Raw genomic sequence first — 10,661 nt, 5'->3', positions numbered from 1 at the left:
CTGGATTTCCACTAGCAGTAGTCTGTGGCTTGTGCACAAGAGCAAAGGAAAGTGACTGACTGTGGAGGTGATCTATGGCTGAGGGTAAATGGTGTGAGATGGGTGAAGGGATAGGAGAATGAGTGAGTTGAGCTTAGTAGAGAGGGTGGTGTTAAGGGTGTCAATTTGGTAGTCAAGGGAGGGTAGTTTGGATATGGAGACTACTGAAAAGATTGGATGTTTCTATGGGAGAAGAGATCAGATTCGGGGGAGGGGTGTGTGTGATAGAAGGCAGATAAGGAGGTTGTAGTCAGGTAGAGGGATTGGTGAGGGTCGAGATTGTGCAAAGACTAGAAATGATGAGATCTAGTACATATCCAAGTTGGTGGACGGGTGAGTTGGGGTGAAGTTTAAGTGTGATAAAAGGCAGTGAGCAGAAAGGTCATCAGGAACATCTGTGTGGATAGTGAAGTCTCCATGACTTAATGTGGGAATGGAGAAAGAGAGAAGGAATGTGGAGAGGGCTCAAAATGGTTAAAGAAGTTGGAGATGGACCTGCGGGATGGTAGATGACAGTTCCTAGAATCTGGAGTGGGTGGTAGAGGAGGATGATATGGCTTCAAAGGAAGGGAAAGAAAGGGATGGGGGAGGTGGAGTAGTGGGAAAGTGGCAGTGGGGCATGAGAAGGAAGCCAATACCACCTCCTTCCCGGTGAGTCTGGAGGAATGGCAAAAGGTGAGGCTTCCAGAGCACCATGGGAAACAGAATCATTTGGAGAGTGCTAGCTTTCAGTAGTTGTGAGGAGCTGTGATTGGGTCAGGAACAGGCTGATGAAGGGAAGCTTTCCCATAATGGAGCAGGAATTCCCAAGGCTGCACATGTATGGGAGGTACAGGGAGATGGGAGAGCATGAATGGGAGGGTTTGAATGGGATTGAATTGATGAGGGCCAGAGTAGGGGGAGAGGTATGAGGGGCAGCGCTGCAACTGGATAACATGGATAGAGTTGGAGAGGAGGGTAGAAGCAGTGCAGGGGGTGGGGAAGGATTTATGGGGAGGGATAAAGGAGGACAGGGATAGGCTGATTGTAGGGAGAGGATTGAGGGAATATAGTGGGATCAGTAAAGGGAGAAGTAAAGGATTATAGGCAAGTTTTTCAACAGTAATTACTGTTTAATTGGGTAATTCAGTGATTTACTGAATTGAATGTGGGTACTTGGGTAAAGAGATGAATGTTTAGGAGCAAACAAAGGACCGAATTGATATAAGGCAGGCAGCTGTTGATATGTAAAAATTAAAGTTTTTTCACTAGGGTGTTAGACAGCCACACCTGTTCTGTGTTCTCTGTATTCAGATCTCACTTTTTTCTTGTGTGAACTCGGGAAAGTCATTTAACTTCTCTTTGCCTCAGGGACTGTGACCAATCTGATTAGTTTGTATCCTCCCCCAGTGCCTGGCACATAGTAAGTGCTTAAATACTATTAAAGAAACACAAAAACTTTACTAAGCACTGGAGGAGATACAAGATAAAATCAAGTTGGATTCATTCCCTGTCCCAGGTAAGACTTAAGGTCCAAGGGTAAGAGAGAAAAGTTGCTTAGTCAGTATTAGAACCCAAGTTCTTCTGGTACAGCCAGTGTTCTATCCATTAGGCCATGCTGCTTTTTGCCCTTTTGGCAGAAGTGGTGATGATTTTCACTGAGTCTTTTGCACTCTCTTGACCAGCAGCACCCGTTGTGATACAACTGTTAGGGAGAATGAGGGTTGTCTGTGGTTAAAGAACAGAAGATCTCCAAAGCCTCAACCAGCAGCAGCAGACCAGCAGTGCTTTCACCAATTTGATAAACCATTGTGGAGTGTGATATGTACAATGACTTAGGAATTGGGTGGCTATTTCTGCTTCCTTGGAAAAAAATCAGAGGAAATAGGAAAAAAAGAATAATAAAAGAAAATGCAGATGCAATTCACACAGTGAGTCTAATCAGGGCTGGAAAACAGCAGGACCATCAGAGCAAGGAATGTGCTGACAGAGTGGATGTTTCAGGATCACAATAGCATCACCAGTCACTTCTACCACTCTATAGTTTTGAACCATTTCCTGACATTTTTCTAACTGCAAAATCTCCTCCACCATCAGCTGCTGCCCAATAAGAAAAGCCCTCTCTGTGACCATAATTTCAGAGGACGGGAAAAAAAACTAACTTTTAATGATATATTGAAGGCCAGTGTTAAACAATGTGACATAGCAATGAAGTGCTGGTATACCACTATGGCAGATGGACAAGCCTCAAAGGCAGAATCAGCAGAAGCGTTGCACTTCTAAACTAAAGACTTTGTGCAAACCAGATTGTGAGGAACTAGAATCAAAAACAAATACACATCAATTGTGGGAGAAATCCATTAAAGAAACCCAATAGATTGTAAGCTCCTTGAGGGCAGAGAGCAGTGTATCTACTAAATATTGCACTCCCCAAGCTTATAGTGCAATGCCTATTTAGGGTGTACTCAAAAAACACTATTGATTGAAATATCACCTTGTAAACAATCCAGTAGGATATCACTCTCATCTGCCTTTTAAACCACATATGCAGGCATAGATCTATATTTAAATAATGTTTAAAGGTGGTGGAGGAAGACACATGTGGTATCTGTGATAGATCCAAGATATATAGCTATAGAAAGGTCACACACTACAATTACTCTAATGGTCTTCAGTTGGTCTTAATCTTGGTCCATTTAGGTGCCGAAGTCTAACTTTTGATGATGCTCTTATCCTGTTCGAGTTGAGAGAGATTCTCAGAAACTTAGAATTGTAATTCCATTAGCAGCTTCCAGATTCCTTGTTTAGGTTTCAAGCATAAATTTTGAATATGAATGTTTTGAATGAGATTGGGCCTCACTTAGCTCAACTGTAAAATGGGAATTAAGACTAGGAGCGCCATGTGGGACATGGACTTTATCTAACTTTGTATCTACTCCAGAACTTAGTATAGTACCTGGCAAATTGTAAGCACATAACAAATGCAAAAAAAAAAAAAAGGTTTATTTGTTGCCAAAGTTCAGATCTGCTAATGGTATTAAATGCTTTGAAACACAATATTCAAGACGAAATTTGTTCCTTGCTCCTACCTCTGTGTCTGAAATACCTCAAATATAATATCAAATATACTGTAATTTTGATATTAAGGCATATTGTGATTCAAGGAGTCGATAGTTAATGCAATAGTCCATCTAGGAATGTGATTATTAGATATTTTTTTTCCACCACCAGAGAACAGTAAGATGCCATGATAGTATTCTCAGTCCACTTTTCAATCTTTTTGGAGGTGATGATAATAGTGTTAACTTTTAAATCCAATAGCTTTTTTGAGCAGTATTCCATATAACGGATTTGTATAGACACCTGAAGAGTAGCACAGATTTCAGGGGGTATATTGTCTTGTCTATAACCTTTAACATTCTGTGGTGGTCACTTTGTTAAATATTGGAGTGGATACATGCTTTATTATTGCTATAACAGAAGGAATGGTGAAGGTAAAGTTTCCCTGCCTCTTGACAATGAAGGTGTTGCAGAGGAAGGGGTGGTGGCTGTGTGTGTGTGTGGCACACACACACACATCCTGGTTAGCATTCTTAATTGAATACTTCATTTCCATGGAATCAGTTAAAGAGCTCTAAACTAGGAATCATTTCCTTTAAGAAATAGTATGAATTACATTAATGCATACCCACGGGGAAAAAAAAAGACAGTGATTTAAAAAAAAATGTAACTGCATGGGCCAAGACTAATTATATATATGTACCTAAAAGAGTAGATTCGATTTACACTTTGAATTTGTAAATATTTAATTTTCAAGGTGGTCCTTCACAGTGTATTCAGCAATGAAATCTCAGTTAAAATATGCAAATATCACTGATCAAAGCCAGAGAACAAACAGCACTTTCCAGTGGACTTTCTACCGCTATATTCAAATCACTGGAGGTAAGTATGGAAGGACAGAGGTGGTTGAGCCAAAGTAAACTTTGCACATATTATCATCAAGTGAGAGAGAGTCTAAGAAATAGTGCTTTTGTGAAAGAGCACAAGATGAAGTGGTTTCACGACGGCAGCACGTTTTTCGCTCTGGCATGTTATTCAGGTGAAATCTGTCAAGATAATATTTCAGGCTACATTATCAAATGTCTTTAAGGCAATCTCTCTTTGTTGGAATTACTAGATCATCCAATCTGGTGAGCAGGAGAAGGAGATGGGAAAGAGCAAGGTGGGATTTTTCATGAAGCTGGAGAGAAAGGAACCCAGGATGATAAGTGGAACCAGGAACTGATCCTCATTGCATAGAGGACCCCAATCTGGACTGCTGCAGCCTTGGGGTCACCTGGACATGTCCTAGCCATCCCCACTGCCAGTCTTGGAAAGCTGCCATAACTGTCTCGTAGCAGACCTCTGTGTCCAAAGAAGCTATGGGCAGCTTGGGTGAGCCTGATTTACCCCTGCCGGACCACCCTCCATCTCCTCTCTACCGCAGTATGTGGCTCTGCACTCCGAGGATGTTTAATCAATCAATAAGGTATATTCAGTGCTTACTGTGAGCAGGGAACTGTACTATATCCTTTGGAGAGAACAGTACAATAAAGTTGCTAAACACAGTTCTTTTCCCACAAGGAGGTTACAGCGTAGAGAGGGACACAGGTACTAAAATAAATTACAGATAATGGACATGGGAGAGTATATGAGAAAGTACATAAGGCTATGAGGCTGAGCTTGGGTGACAACAAACTTCTTAAGAAATATAGATCCAAGTGTATGTAGGCAATTCAGAAGGCAGGACAAATTGGGGAAATAAAGGCTTAATTAGGGAAAGCTTCTTGGAGGGGATGTGATTTTTAGTAGGGGAGATAGGGAGGGTGATAGTTTTTTGGGTTTAAATGGGAAGAGAGTTTCAGGTCAGAGGAAAGATGTGGGCAAGAGGTAAGTAACAGAAAAGAAAGATTGAGGTACAGTGGCATTAGAAGAGTGATGTGTGGGGGTTGGGTTGCTGTAGGAGATTGAGGAGATTGATCAGAAACAGTGTGGTCTAGTGGAAATAGCACCAATCTGGGAGTCTGAGGACCTGGACTCTTAATCCCAACTCTGTCACTTGTATTATGTGTGACTTTGGACAAGTCACTTCTCTGGGCCTGAGTTTTCTTATTGGTAAAATAGGGATTCAACACCTTTTCTCTCTGTTAGCTTATGAGTCCCATGTGAGACAAGGACTGTATCCAACCTAGTGCTTATTACAGTGCTCAGCATATGGTAAGCACTTAATTACCACTAGTATTACTATCATTATTTTTTATTATTATTATAATAAGATAGCAACATATCTTTGAGTGAAACAAGACTTCTCTTTCTATTTCTGTTTCTGGAGATTTTTTTTCACCTTCAGGGTTAATTTCCTTCTAGAAGTAAAAATTGTAGTAAATAGTAGCAACAATGTTTCTTGAGTGCAAGGCAATGCATTAAGCAAATATATAATACAGACATGAAAATATTTACAAGACATGAAATCAGAATAAAGTGCTCAATCAAGTATGCATAAATGCACAATTACCAAAGAAAGTAGATATTCTTAAACGAATATCCAAGTGCTATAAACATAATCTGGGGAGCTGATCATTTTTTTAATGGTATTTAAGCATTATCTGGAAGACACTGTGCTAAGCACTGAGGCAGAAAATGAAGCAGCATGGTCTAGAAGATGGAGCACAAGCTGGGGAGTCATAAGGACTCCCCATAGAGAAGCAGCGTGGCTCAGTGGAAAGAGCATGGGCTTTGGAGTCAGAGGTCATGAGTTCAAATCCCGGTTTGGCCATTTGTCAGCTGTGTGACTTTGGGCAAGTCACTTAACTTCTCGGTGCCTCAGTTACCTCATCTGTAAAATGGGGATTAAGACTGTGAGCCCCACGTGGGACAACCTGATTCCCTTGTGTCCACCCCAGCGCTTAGAACAGTGCTCGGCACATAGTAAGCGCTTAACAAATACCAACATTATAAGGACATGGGTTATAATCCCTGCTCTGCCACTTGTTTGCTTTGTGATCTTGGGCAAGTCACTTCACTTCTTTGTGCCTCTTACCTTTTTGGTAAAATGGGGATTAAGACTGTGAGCTCTATGTGGGACAGCGACTGTTTTCAACCTTATTAGCTTGTATCAACCCCAGCGCTTAGAAGAGTTCTTGACACACAGAAAGCATTTACAAATACCACCATCAAAATACAAGCTAATACACAGTCCATGTCCCATGTGGGGCTCACAGACTTAATCCCCATTTTACAGATGGGATAGGTGAGGCACAGAGAGTTAAGTGCTTTGCTCAAGGTGTCACAGCAGACAAGTGACAGAGGCAGGATTAAAACAGAGTCTTGTGCTCTTTCTGTTAGGCAATGCTTCTTAGAACAATTAGTCTGGGAAGGCATGTTGGAAGAGGGACAATTTTAGCAGTGTATTTGAAAGTTGGGTGGGTGTTCTCATTGTAATACAGAAACAAAAAACTGTAACAAGTATTTCATATAAGAAAAAAGACAAAAGACAAATGACTTCAGTATCATGCTCAGATAGAATGGATTGGGGAGGGGAAGGGGTCTAAGCTTCCCATTTTTACATAATGCATAATGTTTGACTTCCCCATATTTAAGTTTTTCTCACCTATAAAATGTCAGAATTGTTTTTTTAAATCAGTAGCAATTTGTCTAAGTAATTAGTAAAAATGTAAGTTGATATGCTCTAGCTTCTATTTAGCATTCGGATGAAGAGATCATTATTAATTTTAAACTATTCTGAGGATGACAAAAATGAGACATTGCCATGACTATTATTTTAATATTTATTTAGATTATTTCTGAAATTATTCCTATCCCTGTAACATCATTCACTTGACAGTTTGGAGTTTTTGTTAGAAAGAATGGTTCTGCACTCTTACTTGCTGTTTAGAAAACTGGTGCCACATTGATTAGCGTCTTGTCCTAACTATTCATGGAAACAATACAAAGCCTTGCCAGTATTCAACACAGCACCTCACGATGCTGATGAAGCCAGTGAAAATGACGTGTATAGGATTTTTAAGGGAAAGAACAGGGGGAGGGGGAAGTAACAGACTGATCCTCTATGAAAGGAGGGTTGTTCAGCCTGCTAAAATGAACTGCTTGTTGATGAGTTTGGTTGGCATGAACCCACAGTTTTCTGGACTAGCCTTTTCATAGTGTTCCTTTGTTTGGAATAGTGTACAGTATCTTACGCTGGTATGAAGATTTCTATCACACTCCTAATGCAAAAGCACAATGATGTTATTTTCCTATTAAGCAGTCCTGGCAGTTTATGATGTATTTGAGGGAGATTAGAAAACTTCTACAGTTAATTGCTTGTTCTATTCTAGATGCTAAAGCAACACCAAAAATACTTTATTTGACTGATCTTCCATTTCTCTGCTGAATGCTATTGAAATGTACTTTTACTGTACCTTATTATGTCCTTTCTATAGAGTCTATTCTTCCAAAATACATTCTCTTTTCTCTTTATAGACCTATTTTTATAATGAATATGCTGAGAAATGATTGGAAGAATATGCTAGATATGCTAGAATATGCTAGGAGATTATGAAGATAGTAATAAAGTAAGTTTTTTGGGTTTTTTTTGTCCTTTTGGTGATGAGCCAGAATTTGGGTCAAGTGAAAAAAGGTCAGGGGAGTAGTCAAGATAATTTTCTCAAGTGAAAGAGTATATTTGCATTTTGATTATGCCCTGTCAAATTCTGGAATTGATAAAAATAACAATGGCCATATCCAAATCTGGCATATATCTGGAGTGAGTGTGGGTCTCTGATGATCTTTCAAGATCATTTCAAATCTTCCTATTTTTCTCCCCTCTTCACCATTCTTGCTTCCCACCAATCAGCATGCCTAATGGCTAGAGCATGGGCCTAGATTCAGAAGGACGTGGATTCTAATCCCAGATCTGCCACTTATCTGCTGTGTGATCTTGGGCAAGCCACTTCACTGTTCTGTGCCTCAGTTAACTCACCTGTAAAATGGAGAGTAGGACTGTGAGCACCACGTGGGACAAGGACTGTGTCCAACCTGATTTACTTATATCCACCCCAGCGCTTAGTTCAGTGCCTGGCAAATAACACTTAAAAATACCATTATATCTACCCCAGTGCTTAGAACACTGCCTGGCACATAGTAAGTTTTAAAAATAGCATAAAAAAACCTTTAGACAAACCTAGTAATATTTAGACTGGTCATTTCTGTTTGAATTTGAGCTGACCAGAGCAGTACCCAACTCCTTTGATTCAAAGCCTGCTTCAGTAGCTAGTAGCTATTGCATTGGAAGAAAACAGCCTCAGGCTTCTGTTCCATACAGCACCCAGATGGCAATATTTTCCTAACTGCAAGTCATAATGAATGATTTCTTCCAAGGCTTCAGAATGCATAATTACTCGCAAATTCAGTACCTTTTACGAAGCTCAGAGTATGAAAGGGAAAGGGGCCATTATTATGAACCAAGGGTAATTTAAGATTGGTATGGTTTAGGGCAGTTTAACATTGGTGGGGGAGAAAAAGGTAGGAAACAATACATCCATCATTATGAAGAAATAGCATGATTCTAAGCTGGTTCTAGTTCCCAATGATATCATACCACTGTAAACCACAGATGAGACTTGGCCCATCACAAAAACATCAGGATTGAGAAATAATACTAATAATAATGGTGTTTTTAAACACTGTGTGCCAAGCACTGTTCTAAGGGGTGGGGTAGATACAAGGTAATCAATCACATTGTCCCACATGCGGATCACAGTCTTAATCCCCATTTTACAGAAGAGGTAACTGAGGCCCAGAGATGTTAAGTGGCTTGCCCAAGGTCACACAGCAGACAGGTTGTGGAGTGGGGATTAGAACCCATGTCCTCTGATTCCCAAGCCCACGCTCTGTCCACTAAGCAACACTGCTTCTTAAGGCCTTGCTTATTTACCAGAGGTTCCTGCAAGCTACTTGCAGCCCTTCATTTCTTGCCACTCCTTTTCCTGCAGGGGCAGCAGGTGTATCACATGACTAGAGTGGGCAGGAGTACAGCACATTCCACACACTGAAGAAGAAAGCCTATTTAAAACAGTGACTGTGGGACAGTGCCTTAGAATAGCTCAAACTAATGTGCACTCTTCAACACCCAAGTTAGATTACTTTCAAGAGTCTTGTGCCCATGTAGAAAACCCTAGGTCAGAAACCTTCATTGTTGATGGCAAAGACTCAGTAGATACTCCCTCATTTTGACAATATCACTAAAATCCATCCTTTCCTCTCCATCCAAACTGCTACCAAGATAATACAATCACTTATCCTATCCCTCCTAGATTACTGCATCAGCCTCCTTGCTGACCTCCCAGCCTCTTGTCTCTCCCCACTCCAGTTCATACTTCACTCTGCTGCCTGTATCATTTTTCTATAAAAAACGTTCAGGATATGTCACCCCCATTCCTCAAAACACTCCAGTGGTTGCTCATCCACCTCCATATCAAACAGAAAACTCCTCACCATTGGCTTAAAGCACTCCATCACTTTCCCCCCTCCTACTTCACCTCGTTTCTTGCCTTCTACAATCCAGCCCGCACACTTGGTTCCTCTGGTGCTAACCTTCTCACTGTGCTTCCATTTCACCTATGTCAATTGTCAGTTCCTAGCCTACGTCCTGCCTCTGGCCTGGAACACCCTTCCTCCTCAAATCCGACAGACAATTACTCTCTCCCCACCCCCTACAAAGCCTTATAGGAAGGCACATCTCCTCCAAAATGCCTTACCAGACTAAGGTCAACTTTTCCTCATCTCCCACTCCATTCTGCATCACCCAACTTGCTTGCTTTGCTCTTCCCTCCTCCCAGTCACCCAGCACTTATGTACAGATCAGTGATTTTATTTACTTGTATTGATGTCTGTCTCCCCACTTCTAGAATGTGTGCTAGTTGTGGACAGCGAATGTCACTGTCCATTGCTTGTATTCGACTTTCCCAAGCACTTAGTACAGTGCTCGGCACACAGTAAGCGCTTAATAAATATGAATAATGAAAGTACCCTGTTTACAAAGCCTCCCACGAGATGGAACTCTTCTCCAGTTCAGCTTGAGATTATCTATCTGCTGAAGTCGTTTCTAAACAGGCTGCTCTTGCCTTGTCATTTTCTTCAAAATCATGGTTCTTCAAATCAATTATTTCTAGTATCCCAGCTTCCATGCCTCCTTTCAGTTCACCATATAGCAGTTCCTGAACATTCTGATTTAATCCATTCTCCTCATGTCTTTTAGGTGACAAATCTGTGAGGACCTCATTGTTTATGATATTGAGCTAATATTTGTGGTTAGGTATGGTTTCTGGATGATGCTTCTGGAAAGAAAGTTAGACAGATGATAAACAAACCCATCCATCATAAAGATGGATGTGTTCTCTCTTGCAAGTGGAGGTCTCAAACATGGAATTTGGATATCAACAAATATGCGGGGGTTTCATCTTTATCCACTTTCAATTTGGTATGAAAATTTAGGCTTCTTTGTTACCATACTCTGTCAATTTTCTAAAATCCATGCTGGCCTTTTTGTTTTGTCTTATACTCCTCTGTCTAGCTGTGCTTTATTGAATAGTGTACTACCTAAG

The sequence above is a fragment of the Ornithorhynchus anatinus genome, chromosome 10 (assembly GCF_004115215.2).
Source record: "Ornithorhynchus anatinus isolate Pmale09 chromosome 10, mOrnAna1.pri.v4, whole genome shotgun sequence".
Taxonomy (NCBI): domain Eukaryota; kingdom Metazoa; phylum Chordata; class Mammalia; order Monotremata; family Ornithorhynchidae; genus Ornithorhynchus; species Ornithorhynchus anatinus.
The sequence above is the reverse complement of the archived record's forward strand: the minus strand, read 5'-3'. Positions refer to the sequence as shown.